We start from the raw sequence: 17,006 nt of genomic DNA on the forward strand, positions 1-17,006 counted from the left end.
AACAAAACTCTTCAGGAGATGGCTAGAACCATGCTCCAAGAAACTGGCATGGCTAAGCATTTTTGGGCAGAGGCAGTAAATACAGCATGTTACATTCAGAACAGAATCTCTGTGAGACCAATTCTGAATAAGACTCCTTATGAATTGTGGAAGAACATAAAACCCAACATTTCTTATTTTCATCCTTTTGGCTGTGTTTGTTATGTTCTCAATACTACGGATAGATTGCATAAATTTGATGCTAAGTCTTCTAAGTGTCTATTACTTGGTTATTCTGATAGATCTAAAGGTTTTAGATTTTATAATACTGATGCTAAGACTATTGAAGAATCTATTCATGTTAGATTTGATGATAAGCTTGACTCTGACCAGTCAAAGCTAGTTGAAAAGTTTGCAGATTTAAGCATTAATGTTTCTGACAAAGGCAAAGCTCCAGAGGAAGTTGAGCCAGAGGAAGATGAACCAGAGGAAGAAGCTGGTCCCTCTAACTCACAAACTCTGAAGAAGAGCAGAATCACTGCAGCTCACTCTAAGGAATTGATTCTAGGCAACAAAGACGAACCAGTCAGAACCAGATCTGCCTTCAGACCCTCTGAAGAGACCTTGCTGAGTCTGAAAGGATTGGTGTCCTTAATTGAACCCAAGTCCATAGATGAAGCTCTTCAGGACAAGGATTGGATTCTGGCCATGGAAGAAGAATTGAATCAATTTTCCAAGAACGATGTTTGGAGCTTAGTGAAGAAGCCTGAGAGTGTCCATGTTATTGGAACGAAATGGGTATTCAGAAACAAGCTGAATGAGAAAGGAGATGTAGTCAGAAATAAGGCAAGGCTAGTTGCTCAAGGCTACAGCCAGCAGGAAGGAATAGACTACACTGAAACATTTGCTCCAGTAGCAAGACTGGAAGCAATCAGACTGTTGATCTCTTTCTCAGTAAATCACAACATAGTTCTACATCAGATGGACGTAAAGAGTGCCTTCCTAAATGGTTATATCTCAGAGGAAGTCTATGTTCATCAACCCCCAGGTTTTGAAGATGAAAAGAAACCAGACCATGTGTTCAAATTGAAGAAATCACTCTACGGTCTGAAGCAAGCTCCCAGAGCATGGTATGAGAGACTTAGCTCATTCCTTCTGGAGAATGAGTTTGTAAGGGGTAAAGTAGATACAACTCTTTTTTGCAAGACTTATAAAGATGATATCTTAATTGTGCAAATTTATGTTGATGATATTATATTTGGTTCTGCTAATCAATCTCTATGCAAAGAATTTTCTGAGATGATGCAGGCTGAATTTGAGATGAGAATGATGGGAGAATTAAAGTACTTTCTGGGAATACAAGTTGATCAAACACCAGAAGGAACATATATCCATCAGAGCAAGTACACTAAAGAACTTCTGAAGAAGTTCAATATGCTGGAATCTACAGTGGCCAAGACTCCAATGCATCCTACATGCATTCTGGAGAAAGAAGATAAAAGTGGTAAAGTATGTCAGAAGCTCTATCGTGGCATGATAGGTTCACTTCTATACTTAACTGCATCTAGGCCAGACATATTATTTAGTGTTCATTTATGTGCTCGATTCCAATCAGATCCAAGGGAAACCCACTTAATTGCTGTTAAGAGGATCCTAAGGTATCTGAAAGGCACCACTAACCTTGGCTTGATGTATAAGAAAACATCAGAGTATAAGCTTTCAGGTTATTGTGATGCTGATTATGCTTGAGATAGAACAGAGAGAAAAAGTACTTCCGGAAATTGTCAATTTCTGGGAAGCAATCTAGTCTCATGGGCAAGCAAGAGGCAATCAACCATTGCACTATCAACTGCAGAGGCAGAATATATCTCAGCAGCAATATGCAGCACTCAGATGCTCTGGATGAAACATCAGCTGGAGGATTATCAGATCCTTGAGAGCAATATCCCAATCTATTGTGATAACACTGCTGCAATCTCATTGAGTAAGAATCCTATCCTACATTCAAGGGCAAAGCACATTGAGTTAAAGTATCACTTTATTAGAGATTATGTGCAGAAGGGCGTACTTCTTCTGAAGTTTGTTGATACTGACCATCAATGGGCAGATATCTTTACAAAGCCCTTAGCAGAGGATAGATTTAATTTTATTCTGAAAAATCTAAACATGGACTTTTGTCCAGAGTGAAGATGGATCAGAACCTCTGACTATGATACTTCTTGATCAGAAGATGTCTAGTCCAGAAGGTAACTCAATCAGAGTGTGTGTGCCCACTGGTACTGACTCTGAAGCTGAGACAACAACACGTGCGTCAGAATTTCTGATGCATAGTTCCTTGTGCCCGTGTGACAGTCTGTTATGATTGCGTGTAGATATGCTTATCTCCTGTGTGTGATTGTGTATTTTACTGTTACTATCTATCTTTAATTTTCAGCCGTTGATCTTAAAGTGCTTTTTGAATCAACAACGGTTATTTGATAAAACCCACTATACACACACGTTCTCTTTCACTTCCGGTTTTCACTCTCGCTCTCTCTGCTTTTCAAAACCGCCTTTTTTCTCGATTTCTCTCTCGATCTCTCTTCATCTTTCAACCTTCATCTTCTACCTCAAACCTTCAACCTCTTCAAAATGGTGAGACAAACCAGAAGATCTACTACAGATGCACCTCAGTTCCTTCACATGGTAGTTGGTCTAGCAACGGGTCAAAGGGGCTCTGAGAATCCAACTCAAGATCAAGTTCAAGCTCAAGAACAGAGTGTTCCAATTGCAGAACGGGGCTGTGCCGTTCACTGTGTTTATCCTCCTGAGGAACTCCAAGTCCTGGCAGAATGGAGATTCAACCTCGACAACTTGGCTACAAATGGGTTTGATCTTCGTCCTGAAGTCCAAGCTCAAGGTTGGGGAAATTACTTCAACCGACTTCGAGGACCGGTGTATGAGAAACTGGTAAAGGAATTCTGGAAGCACGCAGACTGCGATGATACTCAAGTGGTCTCTCACATTCTTGGCAGAAAGATCATCATCACGGAGAAGTCATTCGTGAATCTGCTAGGTGCAGAAACTGCTTATGGGTATCGGTTCCAACTGACGGAATCGAAGCTGAAACCCAGCACCAAGGACATAGTCAACCAGGCTCTGTACACCACCTTCAAACCGGGCAAGACGAGTTACAAGGTGATGGATCTTCACCCCAAACTCAGGATCTGGCACAAGATCCTGCTCAACTGCATAAACCAGAGACCGAAGGGCAGTTCCCCAGACTACATCAACTTCAACCAGAAGGCGATGTTGTTCTTCATCCAAAATCAGGAGAAGATCTGCCTTCCCTACTTCCTGTTCTCCTACTTGAAGGAATGCATCCGGAAGTCTCGCACCACCGCCTCCATCAAGTCTGCAATCAAATATATCCCTTTTGGGAGGCTGCTCTCAGACTTTCTCATTGAAAGCAACTTGGTGCAAGATTTGATCAATGCTGGTTGCACAGAGGATTTGAGCACCATTGTCAGTGATGTCTTCAGAATCTCTTCTGAAGTCCTGAGCTTCTCTTCCAAACTCTCTTTTTCTTCCAGCAGCTTGAGTTCAAGCCGGCTGAGTTCTTGCACCTCCTCCACGAAGGCAAGAAATTCCTTCAGGTCTCTCTCCAACTCTGGACGCAGGTCCTCTTCCAGCAGTGTCCGTGTTAGCTCCGAGATGGTCGTTGCACCCTCTGGATGCCTGATGTTCAGGAACAAGTCCTCTTCAAAGGCCTTCTTCCTCAGCTCTTCTAGTGCTACGTTGTATGATGCCATTCTTTTTTACTGAAAATTGTTCGAGGTGTGAAGCTTACCTTTCTCTCCAACGCTTTTTATAGGCTTCACTTTCTCTCTACAAGTTAATGCTCCTACAGTTTCTCGAGGTTAAGTTCTTGGTAACTGACCCTTCTATTTACTCACTTGACCAGTAGTACACGTTCATCCCTTGCATTAACTCTCTTATTTATTTCGCCTAACACTGATTCTTACATCGTTTTCGTTTTCTTTAAACTTAGACCTTCTCTAAGGGGGAGTACCTTGTACTTCAAGCTAAGTTTTTCACACCCCAGGCTTTTTGCTTATGACAAAAAGGGGGAGTAAACCCAGTTTTTGATGTGTAAGATATGTTAGTGTGATTTATTTTTCTTTTGGAGATTTTAAGAGTTCCACCTTCATGACCATAGATGTGTCACTGGGCAAATACAAGGAATACATTTCACTTCTTCTGAAGTGATTCTAAGTTGACTCTGATACCCAAGACTCTGATACCTTGTCCATGACTCTGATCACTTATGCGCTCTGATTATTCGTTTTTCATCTATGTCATAAGTTTTTCACTCTGAACTCTTACATTATTTAGCTCAGAATCTAGACTTTACTAACGTTTTCATCAAGTATTAGATTCAGGGGGAGCTAAGCTCAGAATCAAGCAGTGACTTGAATTCAGAATGAGCAAGATAAACTATTCACATCAGGATAAGTCTTATTCTATATCTCTAAACTCTGAGTGAATTCAGTTTAATGTTTAAGAATTGTTCATCAAAAATTTTAGTTTTGTCATCATCAAAAAGGGGGAGATTGTAAGATCAAGTTTTGATCGAGTAGTACAACTCTATGTTTTGATGATTACAAGTTAATCTTTTGATATGAACAATTGTGGTACTCTAACGTGTTTTTCTGAGTGTGCTATTTACAGGCTCTGACCTCAACTCAATCTCACACAAATCAGAAGCACTGTGTATAAAGGGTAACCCAAGCAACGCTTTCGCATTCACCATGTTCAGTATGAACAGTGGAAAAGCTTCAGAAGTTCTGAAGCTATACAAACTCTGATGTGGACTCAGTCGCTAGAAGCTCTGAAGATCCAGAAGTTCTGATAACCAAGAAACACTGTAGGTTCAGATGTTCTGATGGTGTAGAAGACTCTGAAGATCCAGAAGCTGAATAGTGGAAACTCTGAAGTCCAGAAGCAAGAAACTCTGAAGGCCATGTTCTTCCCTCTGAGTTCAGAATCAGAAGATACAATGGTCAGAGGATCTGTGCTTTCCCTCTGACTCTGATCAACCGGCTTCACAAGTTCCAATACGAAGCATTCCTCTGATCAGAAGTCTCCTAGGTTAAAAGGTCAAGTCGCTATCCAAGTACAAAAGCAAGTGTACCTTCCTGACGACCTACCTAACGTTCTCAGCCACAGCAGAAGCTGGATTTTCCAGAACTGCCCTCCAACGGTAGCATTTCCCATGCAACGCTCAACCCTAATCCTTGGAGTATATATAGAGGCTGAAGATTGAAAGAAGCGGCTAGAAGAAACATTCACATACGCAAGGCATATTCAAAATATTCTAAGCTTTCTTTCATCTGAAATTCATTGAGTTTACTATTAGCTTTTTAGAAGCAAATCTCTTGTAAACATTTCTTTGATAAACAGTTTGTTTAGTTCCTTTAGGAGATCAAGGTTGATCGGATCCTAGAGAAGACTAAGAGAGTGAATCTTAGTGTGAGCTAAGTCAGTGTAATTGTTAGTCACTTGTAGGTTTCAAGTGCAGTTGTAACTCCTACCTGATTAGTGGATTGCCTTCATTCTAAGAAGGAAGAAATCACCTTAACGGGTGGACTGGAGTAGCTTGAGTGATTTATCAAGTGAACCAGGATAAAATCCTTGTGTGCTTCTCTATCTCTTATCTTTAGCACTTAAGTTTTGGAAAGATTTGTTAAAGTCCTTAAGGTGGAAGTTTTGTACTGAAAACGTTATTCAAACCCCCCCTTTCTACCGTTTTTCATACCTTCATTAATCTCCTGATCATGATCTTATAAGCCCACTAACAAACCCAAATAACACATTAAACAAGGCTTTAGCCCAAAGTTTTATGTTAGAGCTCGTAAGGTCTGGACAGCTGGACCTTTGCTCACTAAAACGGGGATATATGCCCTCCTCAACTGTATAGTCCATCCCTACACAATCTCGGAATACCTCTTGTTCGGGTGTGGTGCGTCCCTCCACATAGAGGGCGATCAATCCTCTCCCTCGTCAGCTCAAGGCGTCACAGTCATCAGACGTTCTGGGTTCAGGTTCTGGTTGGACAGGAATTGTGAGTTCAGGTCCAGAAGGTTAAAGAATAATTGGTTCTTTTTGGATTGTGATGGGTGAGGTTGGCTCATTGGGACGAGGGGTTTGAAGCATATTCCACAGAGGGGTTTCTTGTTGGGAAGGCTGGAAAAAGGAAGACCTTGGGGAATTGGGTGGAGATGAGGCTTGGCCAGCAGGTTGAGACTCTGGGATTGTAGTAAGTTGGGTGGAGGTGCGTTTGAGGAGGGTAGAAATGGGAAGTGCATCAATAGAATTCAAATCATCATCAGATTCAATGATAGCAGACTTACTTGTACGCACGGCAGAGCGAGTCACTCTGGCAGAAGTATCCATCCTGATGACTGTAGCAGCAGGTTCCACCCGTGTAGGATTCACCACGATTCTGACCTGTTTATTCTTCTTCTTGGGAGGAGAAGGACCATCCTCATTATCACTATCATCACCATCATCTGGCTTGGTGGTTTCATCATGTTTCCTCTTAGGCTGGTCAGCCTTCTTCTTCCTCTTCAGAGGGACATCAGATTCTTCAGAGGATTCTTCTAAGACCATCTTCCTCTGAACTTTCCTCTTGGGAGGAGAGTCAAACTCTTGAGCTGGGGGCAATCTTCTGAAGAATTCATCAACATCAATTTCAAACCCTTGGTTCTTCAGATCATCAATGTAGCATAGAATTGCCTCTCGGTTGTCTGCTTGTGTCCACAGAGGGAAATCATTCAGAGGCACCCTTCGTTGCCTGATTTCAGCGGACGTATCTTCATGAGCTGGGGCAATTTTCTTCTTGACCAAACCCATCTTCTTCAAAGAATTGGCAGTGAAGACATCACTAACGATGGTGGTCAGATCCTCTGTGCACCCTGCCTTGATCAGATCTTGCACAAAGTTGCTCTCAATGAAGAGATCTGATTACAGTCTCCCAAAGGGAATATATTTGATGGATGACTTGATGGAGGCAGTAGTTCTTCACTTCTTGATACACTCCTTCAAGTAAGAGAACAAGAAGAAGGGGAGGCAGATCTTCTTCTTATCTTGGATGAAGAATAACATCGCCTTCTGGCAGAAGTTGATGTAGTCTTTGGAACTGCCATTTGGCCTCTGATTGATGCAGTGTAGCAGAATCTTGTGCCAGATTCTGAGCTTAGGATGAAGATCCACTACCCTGTAGTCAGTCTTTCCCGGTTTGTAGGTGGTGTACAGAGCCTTGTTGGTCTCATCCTTCGTTTTGGGTTTCAGCTTCGATTCAGTCAGTTGAAATCGATACCCATGTGCAGTATCTGCACCCAGCAGATTCACGATTGACTTTTCAGTGATCATGATTCTCCTTCCAGCAATGTAGGAGACCACCTGAGTGTCATCGCAGTCGGCATGCTTCCAGAATTCCTTGACCAATCTGTCATAAATTGGTCCTCTGAGCCTGTTGAAGTACTCTTCCCAACCCTGAACTTGAACTTCAGGACGCAAATCAAACCCATTTGCAGCAAGGTTGTCGAGGTCGAATCTCCATTCTGCAAGTACTTGAAGTTCTTCAAGAGCATACACGCAGTGAACGACACAGCCCCGTTCTGCGATTGGGATCATCCTCTCCGACGCTTGACCTTGATTAGGATTCTCAGGACCCATTTGGCCTGTAGCTTGACCCACTACCATGTGAGGGAACCTGGTTGCTTCGGCGGCTTCAGTTCTGGTTTGTCTCTCCATTGTTGGAGTCGGTTGAAGGTTTTGGTTGAAGATGAAGTTGAAAGATGAATAGAGAGCGAGAGATAGATCGTGGGTAAGAAGTTTTGAAAAACTGAAGAGAGAGAGAGTAAAACCGAAAGTGTAGGAGATCGTGTGTGTATAGTGGGTTTTGACAAATAACCGTTGTTGATTCAAAAAGCAATTTAAAATCAACGGTTAAAAATTAAAGACATGATAGTAACAGTAAATACACCTATCACACGCAGGAGAGAAGCACATCAACACTCATTACAACAGACTTGTCAGCACGGGCACAAGAAACTATGTATCAGAGATACTGACGCACGTTTACTGTCTCAGCTTCAGAGTCAGCACCAATGGGTACATAAACTCTGATAGAGTTACCTTCTGGACTAGACATCTTCTGATGAAGAAGTATCATAGTCAAAGGTTCTGATCCATCTTCATACTGGACAAAAGTCCATATTCAGATTTTTCAGAATGAAATTAAATCTATCCTCTGCTAAGGGCTTTGTAAAGATATCTGCCCATTGATGGTCAGTATCAACAAACTTCAGAAGAAGTACGCCCTTCTGTACATAATATTTAATAAAATGATACTTTACCTCAATGTGCTTTGCCCTTGAATGTAAGATAGGATTCTTACTCAATGAAATTGCAGCAGTGTTATCACAATAGATTGGGATATTGCTCTCTAGGATTTGATAATCCTCCAGCTGATGTTTCATCCAGAGCATCTGAGTGCTGCATATTGCTGCTGAGATATATTCTGCCTCTGCAGTTGATAGTGCAATGGTTGATTGCCTCTTGCTTGCCCATGAGGCTAAGTTGCTTCCCAGAAATTGACAATTTCCAGAAGTGCTTTATCTCTCTGTTCTATCTCCAGCATAATCAGCATCACAATAACCTGAAAGCTTATACTCTGATGTTTTCTTATACATCAAGCCAAGGTTAGTGGTACCTTTCAGATACCTTAGGATCCTCTTAACAGCAATTAAGTGGGTTTCCCTTGGATCTGATTGGAAACGAGCACATAAGTGAACACTAAACAATATATCTGGCCTAGATGCAGTTAAGTATAGAAGTGAACCTATCATACCACGATAGAGCTTCTGACAAACTTTACCACTTGCATCTTCTTTCTCCAGAATGCATGTAGGATGCATTGGAGTCTTGGCTACTGTGGAATCCAGCATATTGAACTTCTTCAGAAGTTCTTTAGTGTACTTGCTCTGATGGATATATGTTCCTTCTGGTGTTTGATCAACTTGTATTCCCAGAAAGTACTTGAGTTCTCCCATCATACTCATCTCAAATTCAGCCTGCATCATCTCAGAAAATTCTTTGCATAGAGATTGATTAGCAGAACCAAATATAATATCATCAACATAAATTTGCACAATTAAGATATCATCTTTGTAAGTTTTGCAAAAGAGAGTTGTATCACTTTTACCCCTTACAAACTTATTCTCCAGAAGGAATGAGCTGAGTCTCTCATACCATGCTCTGGGAGCTTGCTTCAGACTATAGAGTGATTTCTTCAATTTGAACACATGGTCTGGGTTCTTCTCATCCTCAAAACCCGGGGGTTGATGAACGTAGACTTCCTCTGATATATATCCATTTAGGAAGGCACTCTTAACATCCATCTGATGTAGAATTATGTTGTGATTCACTGAGAAAGAGATCAATAGTCTGATTGCTTCTAGTCTTGCTACTGGAGCAAATGTTTCTTGTTTCTGACTACATCTCCTTTCTCATTCAACTTGTTTCTGAACACCCATTTTGTTCCAATTACATGGACACTCTCAGGCTTCTTCACTAGGCTCCAAACATCGTTCTTTGAAAATTGATTCAATTCTTCTTCCATGGCCAGAATCCAGTCCTTGTCCTTAAGAGCTTCATCAATTGACTTGGGTTCAATTAAGGACACCAATCCTTTCAGGCTAAGCAAGGTCTCTTCAGAGGGTCTGAAGGCTGATCTGGTTCTGACTGGTTCGTCTTTGTTGCCCAGAATCAATTCCTTAGGATGAGCTGCAGTGATTCTGCTCTTCTTCAGAGTTTGTGAATCAGAGGGACCAGCTTCTTCTTCTGGTTCATCTTCCTCTGGCTCAGCTTCCTCTGGAGCTTTGCCTTTTTCAGAAACATTTATACTTAAATCTGCAAATTTCTCAACTAGCTTTGACTGGTCAGAGTCAAGCTTATCGTCAAATCTAACATGAATAGATTCTTCAATAGTTTTAGCATCAGTATTATAAAATCTAAAGCCTTTAGATCTCTAAGAGTAACCAAGTAATAGACATTTAGAAGACTTAGCATCAAATTTATGCAATCTATCCTTAGTATTAAGAACATAACAAACACAACCAAAAGGATGAAAGTAAGAAATGTTGGGTTTTATGTTCTTCCACAATTCATAGGGAGTCTTATTCAGAATTGGTCTCACAGAGATTCTGTTCTGAATGTAACACGCTGTGTTTACTGCCTCTGCCCAAAAGTGCTTAGCCATGCCAGTTTCTTGGAGCATGGTTCTAGCCATCTCCTGAAGAGTTCTGTTCTTCCTCTCAACAACACCATTTTGTTGAGGAGTTCTGGGACAAGAGAAATCGTGTGCAATTCCATAGGAATCAAACAGACTCTCAAACTTGTCATTCTCAAACTCTCCACCATGGTCACTTCTGACACGCACAATCCTACAAGCCTTCTCGTTTTGCACTTGGGCTATGAAGGTAGAGAACACAACATGAGACTCATCCTTGCGGGTTAGAAACTTTACCCATGTCCAGCGGCTATAGTCGTCAACGATGACCATCCCATATCTCTTGCCACCTATAGACTCAGTTTTCACTGGTCCAAAAAGGTCGATATGCAGAAGTTCCAACGGCCTTGAGGTTGAGACAACATTCTTTGCCTTGAAAGGGACTTTTGTGAATTTGCCTTTCTGACATGCTTCACAAAGAGCGTCTGAAGCGAACTTCAGAGTGGGAAAGCCCCTGACAAGGTTTAGCCTGCTCAGCTGAGAAATCTTTCTCATACTGGCATGCCCTAACCGTCTATGCCATACCCATTGCTCTTCATTAACAGACAGAAGGCACTTCACATTCTGAGCCTCCAACTCAGATAATCTGATCTTATATATGTTGTTCTTCCTCTTGCTGTTAAACAGAACAGAGCCATCGATCTGACTTACAGCCCGGCAGGACTTTTGATTAAAGATAACATCATAACCCTTGTCAGCTAATTGACTTATAGACAGTCAGTTATGAGTTAAGCCGTCTACCAATAACACATTATCAATGCATGGACTACTATCTACACAAATAGTACCAGTACCAACAATTTTACCCTTTTCGTTGCCACCAAAGCCAACTTCACCTCCAGGCTTAAGTTTTAGCTCTTGGAACATACGCCTTTCTCCCGTCATGTGACGCGAGCATCCACTGTCCAGATACCATGACTGGTGTTTCAGTGGAGCTATCAAGGATATCTGCAACATAGATAATCTTATCCTTAGGTACCCACTTTCTGGGTCCTTTCATGTTAGTTACCCCAGAGGTTCTGATCACCTTGGGTTTCTCAACATGATAATGTAAAGGAATTTTTGCATGATATTTAGACATGGAGAAAGATCCCTTTTTAAGAGGAGGTTTAGCAACTTCAACAGGTAAAGGATCAGGCAATATGGTACCAGAGGGAACAAAGCATTCATACAAAGATTTAGCTTTAGGCACAGAGGGCTCATTTCTAATTGATTTAGAATACCCAATGCCATGCATTCCATTTCTGCTCACGCCATAGATCAATGAAGCCATCAAGCTTCTATCTACGCTTTTAGCCAGGAATCTTTGAAAAGATTTTTCATACTTAGATTCATGCTTACTATCAGAGGCATCGCAGGCAATAACTTCTTCTAACTTAGCAATTTGATTCTTAAGCACAGAGTTAGAATTTACTAAAGCATGGTTATCATTTTTCAAATCAGATATGATTTTCTCATGTTCAGAAGGAGTTTTAGATACAGCAGATAAGTTCTTTTTCAGCTTCTTGTGCTTAGACAATAAAGAGTTATACTTATCCATAATATCAGACAAAGCATGTTTCAGTTCAGAGGTAGAGAAAGAAGCGAATACCTCATTTTCATCGTCTGAATTAGGATCTCCTTCTGATTCTGAGTCAGAGTCAACAGCTTCCTTTGACTCTGCTCCTTTGTCTTTGACAATAGCCATGAGTCCTTGGACTTCACCATCAGAGTCAACATCCTCTGACTCTGATTCATCAAAAGTCACCATCAGACTTTTCTTGGTCTTGAAGTGCTTCTTTGGCTTCTTGTCCTTCTTCAATTTTGGACAGTCACTTTTGTAGTGCCCAGATTCTTTGCACTCAAAGCATGTGACTTCCTTAAGTGAGGACTCCTTCTGACCTGAGGATTCAGACTTTATTTTAGCCTTTCCAGAGCTGATGAATTCTTCTAAAATCATACGCTCAACATCTCTTGTGAGCTCTATTGAAGTCACCAAGGGCATCCAGCTTTCAGGAAGACATCTGATGACCCTTATGACATGATCTTTAGTTGTGTAGCTCTTGTTGAGAGGTCGTATTCCAGCTACAAGCAACTGAAATCTAGAAACCATTTCTTCAATGGACTCGTTTGGCTCCATGACGAAGGATTCATACTTTTGGATCAAAGATAGTGCCTTTGATTCTTTGACTTTCTTGTTTCCTTCATGAGACATCTTCAGGGATTCAAAAATGCCTTTTGCATACTCACGATCTGTAATCTTCTGGTACTCTTCATAAGAAATAGCACTTAGAAGAATTGCTCTAGCTTTGTGATGTTGTGAGTAAAGCTTCTTTTGATCTGCAGTCATCTCTGACCTTGGGATCTTCTTGCCTTCTTCATCAGTTGGACGCTCATAGCCATCCACAATAATATCCCAGAGATCTGCATCAAAACCCAGAAAGAAACTTTCAAGTCTATCTTTCCAATATTCGAACCTTTGACCGTCGTACATGGGAGGCTTTGCATTGTAACCATCTCTTTGAGTTTCAGTGGTGGTAGCCATTGTTTTTCACACCGGCCCGGATCACTAAACACTGTTAGGTGTGGTAATCAGAACTTGCGCTCTGATACCAATTGAAGGTATGAAAAACGGTAGAAAGGGGGGGTTTGAATAACATTTTCAAGTTAAAACTTCCACCTTAAAGATTTTAGCAAATCTTTCAAGAACTTAAGTGCTAAAGATAAGAGATAGAAAAGCACACAAGGATTTTTATCCTGGTTCACTTGATAAGTCCCTCAAGCTAATCCAGTCCACCCGTCAAGGTGATTTCTTCCTTCTTAAAATGAAGGCAATCCACTAATAAGGTAAAGTGTTACAACTGCACTTGAAACCTACAAGTGACTAACAATTACACTAATTTAGCTCACACTAAGATTCACTCTCTTAGTCTTCTCTAGGATCCGATCAACCTTGATCTCCTAAAGGTAACTAAACAAACTGTTTAACAAAGAATGTTTACAAGAGATTTGCTTCTGAAAAGCTAATAGTAAACACAATGAATTCAGATGAAAGAATGCTTGAAGGTTTTTGAATATAGCTTGCGCGTGTGTAATTCTTCCAACCGCATCTTTCAAACTTCAACCGCTATTTATACTCCAAGGATTAGGGTTTGAACGCTGCATGGAAATGCTACCGTTGGAGGGCAGTTCTGGAAATTCCATCTTCTGTTGTGGCTGAGAACGTTAGGTAGGTCGTCAGGATAGTACATATGCTTTTGTACTTGGATAGCGACTTGACCTTTAAACCTAGGAGACTTCTGATCAGGGGAAAGCTTCATGTTGGAACTTGTGAAGCCGGTTGATCAGAGTCAGAGGGAAAGCACAGATCCTCTGACCGTTGTATCTTCTGATTCTGAACTCAGAGGGAAGTACATGGTCTTCAGAGTTTCTTGCTTCTGGACATCAGAGTTTCCACTATTCAGCTTCTGGATCTTTAGAGTCTTCTACACCATCAGAGTTTCCACTATTCAACATCTGAACCTTCAGAGTTTCTTGGTTGTCAGAATTTCTGGATCTTCAGAACTTCTAGTGACTGAGTCCATATCAGAGCTTGTATAACTTCAGATCTTCTGAAGCATTTCTACTGTTCAGAGAGAACATAGATATTGCGAAAGCGTTGCTTGGGTCACTCTTTATGCACAGTGCTTCTGATTTGTGTGAGATTGAATTGAGGTCAGAGCCTGTAAATAGCACACTCAGAAAAACACGTTAGAGTACCATAATTGTTCATACTCAAATGTTAACTTGTAATCATCAAAACATAGAGTTGTACTACTCGATCAAAACCTGATCTTACAATAGGCACCTGGGCATAGGGAAACCATTTGGGCAACGAGGCAAGCCATGGCAAACCAAGACTCCCTTCCAACTTGAGATTTTCCATTGAAAACTCATTTTCCACCCAAATTTGCATAGGTTAGCCTTGGGAAATCCGTCCTCGAGGCAAGAATTCTAAAATTTAGACATGAGAGCTCATGGGGGAACCTTGGCATAGGGAAACCATTTGGGAAACAAGGCATGTCATGGCAAACTAAGTTTCCCTTCCAACTTGAGATTTTCCCTTGAAAACTCATTTTCCACCCAAATTTACATAGGTTAGCCTTGGGCAATCCAGCCTCGGGGAAAGAATTCTCAAGTTTTGACATGGGAACTTATGGGGGCACCTTGGCATAGGGAAAAAATTTGGGCAACGAGGTATGCCATGGCAAACCAAGCCTCCCTTCCAACTTGAGAATTTCTTTGAAAACTCATTTTCCACCCAAATTTGCATAGGTGTTAGCCTTGGGAAATCCATCCTCGGGGTAAGAAATCTCTAATTTTGACATGAGAGCTCATGGGGGAACCTTGGCATAGGGAAACCATTTGGGAAACGAGGCATGTCATGGCAATTAAGTTTCCCTTTCAACTTGATATTTTCCCTTGAAAACTCATTTTCCACCCAAATTTGCATAGGTTAGCCTTGGGAAATCTATCATCGGGGCTAGAATTCTCAAATTTTGACGTGGAGCTCAGGTAGGCACCTTGGCATAGGGAAACCATTTGGGAAATGAGGCATCCCATCGAAAACAAAGAGTCCGTTCCAACTTCATATGTTCCCTTGAATACTCATTTTCCACCCAAATTTGCATACGTTAGCTTTGGGAAATACATCCTTAGGGCAAGAATTCTTAAATTTTGACATTGGAGCTCACGGGGGCACCTTGGCATAGGGAAACCATTTGGGCAACGAGGCAAGCCATGGCATACCAAGACTCCCTTCCAACTTGAGTGTAACAACCCGATTTCGGTGGCATCACTTTAGTAACCGAAAAGAAATGTTTAAGCGGAAAAACGTGAATATTTTTTTTTCTCGATAATACAACATTAAAACTGAAAGAAATAGAGCTTGACAACAGAAGATAACAGAACTCATATACAATAATAATTACAGCCCCCGCTGTAAGTAGTAAACCACGTCACGAGTAACCCTCCAGTGACGGACAGCAAAATAGAGTAACGCCCGAAGGCAAAAGGTACAATCCAAAAGAAACGGTTAAGTGTCTGCAACACAAACCCTCAAAATGAGAATAAGTCAGCCCAGATGGCCTAAAACAAGACCCCCTAGTCCAACCAACTCTCTGTGATTTCCGTAAGGAGAACCACAAGAAAAGCTAAAGGTCGGGGACCTACCCTGCCCAAAACGAAAGACTGAACATCAGAGCCAAGACGCTTCTCCTACACTAATCCCAACTATGCATCCCCAAGATCGTCGTCTGAATCTGAATCCAAGACGACCATGTCGATGACTGCATCGGTCTCCACAGCTGGTCGCGCGGGTTCTGCACCCGATCCCAAATCAACAGCTGCCGCCCAGTCCCGCAGTGTACACCCGGTGGCAAGTTGAAGCTGACAGTGTAGTGCCTCCAAACTCCGTGCGTCAGGCTTGGTATCCGGTCAATGCGATCCTCCATTATTCGCCCCGAATAGATAGCTCGGTGGCCGGCGGGGTCGACCACCCATGAGCCCGGGGTGTCTTGGTCCAACATCTCAAACCTGGTCCCCCCCGAAGGGACGACCGTCTCGTACCAGTACGCCATACTCGACTGACAATGGCGTAGTCCGCCCAAACACACACAGAAGACGCGAAGGTCAACTCCAAAGAATTATATAAATAATAAAACCAGATATATAGGATAATAATTATTTAGCCTCTCAGGCTTATAAGTTTAGGGATAACATCCTAAGGTTGCATATTTCACAATGAATATAAAAGATCATAATAACAATTAGCATGCCTCAAGTAGGATAAACAGGTACCAATCACACTCAGCAACTAAGTCAGCATGTATGTTGCATGAAATGCAATGCTGGGTAACAAAATGCATTCCGGAAGAAGGATGGACACCATCGAGTCAGCCCTAACACCGGCCAAAGTGGGACCATTCCGCTCGGGCGCCTCTTACACCACACAAAAGTAGTCAGATCAGCAGTGAACCCGTAGGTCTGCCATTCCGTCTGCTACTAAGGACCACCGTTGTGTCCTAAATATGGAAATCCGGGTCTTATGACCATTTTGGAATCCACCGAGGTCCGGTAATCCGCCGTGTATTAACCTCAAAATGAGTGCATGAATGCAAGTGATTAGCCAAACAACGTCTCCGACCTCACTCGACACGTCGCCACGTGTTCTAACTAACTTAATGTCTCTAAAAAGCCTACCCTAAGGCAAATGTCGATTCTGCGACAAAATGAATTAATCAAAAGAAGAAGAATGTACTTGGGAACTCATGGTTCCCGACTAAACTTTAGATAGCCAATCAATAAACTGCTCATCGAGCGAAAAGGTACCGAAGTACTTGGAAACTTATAGTCTCCGGCTAAACTTTAGATAGCCAAACAATAAACTGCTCATCGAGCGAAAGAGTACGAATGTACTTGGAAACTTATGAGTTTCTCCTAATCTTGGATTTGCCGACACTTCTCATTTTCAAAAAACTTATGTTCAAGCCCTAAACTATTGTCTGAGTCTTTTATCATTATATTAAGGGTTTTGAGGTTGTTTAATACATTATGGAGATTCATTATGAAATTGTTTAAGTTTCGTCTCTAATCCTATTAGTTTCAAAGATCCCATAATTCCAATGATTCCCTGGAGATGGTCTCAAAGCAAAAGGTCCATCATCACCCAAGT

The sequence above is a fragment of the Lotus japonicus genome, chromosome 5, assembly GCF_012489685.1.
Source record: "Lotus japonicus ecotype B-129 chromosome 5, LjGifu_v1.2".
Classification (NCBI taxonomy): Eukaryota; Viridiplantae; Streptophyta; class Magnoliopsida; order Fabales; family Fabaceae; genus Lotus; species Lotus japonicus.